The 431-nt window shown below is 39.7% G+C and overlaps 1 protein-coding gene across 6 annotated transcripts in view; it reads right to left on the bottom strand.

Moving 5' to 3' along the window:
• FOPNL (FGFR1OP N-terminal like) overlaps window positions 1-431 on the bottom strand; it is a 32,043-nt gene that overhangs the window by 25,203 nt on the left and 6,409 nt on the right. The gene's annotated exons all lie outside the window — the stretch shown is intronic.

Below are 431 nucleotides of genomic sequence, written 5' to 3'. Positions count from 1 at the left end.
ACGAGGTCAGGAGATTGAGACCATCCTGGCTAACAAGGTGAAACCCTGTCTCTACTAAAAATACAAAAAATTAGCCGGGCATGGTGGCACGTGCCTGTAGTCCCAGCTACTTGGGAGGCTGAGGCAGGAGAATGGCGTGAACCCAGGAGGCACAGGTTGCAGTGAGCCGAGATTACGCCACTGCACTCCAGCCTTGGTGACAGAGCAAGACTCTCTCTAAAAAAAAACAAAAAACAAAAAAAAAACCCTCTTTTCCTCATAAAGTACCCAGTCTCATCTGTTTCTTTATAGCAATCCAAGAATAACCTAATATAATGCCTAGTCCTTTATAAATATCATGCTTTTAGATACATACATTTGTAAATATACCTAACTACTACATAGTAGTAACACTTCAAAGTTTTATCTCCATTTTTTATATATATATAGAT

This window comes from Colobus angolensis, unplaced genomic scaffold (genome assembly GCF_000951035.1).
Source record: "Colobus angolensis palliatus isolate OR3802 unplaced genomic scaffold, Cang.pa_1.0 Scaffold406, whole genome shotgun sequence".
Lineage (NCBI taxonomy): Eukaryota > Metazoa > Chordata > Mammalia > Primates > Cercopithecidae > Colobus > Colobus angolensis.
The sequence above is the reverse complement of the archived record's forward strand: the minus strand, read 5'-3'. Positions and strand labels throughout refer to the sequence as shown.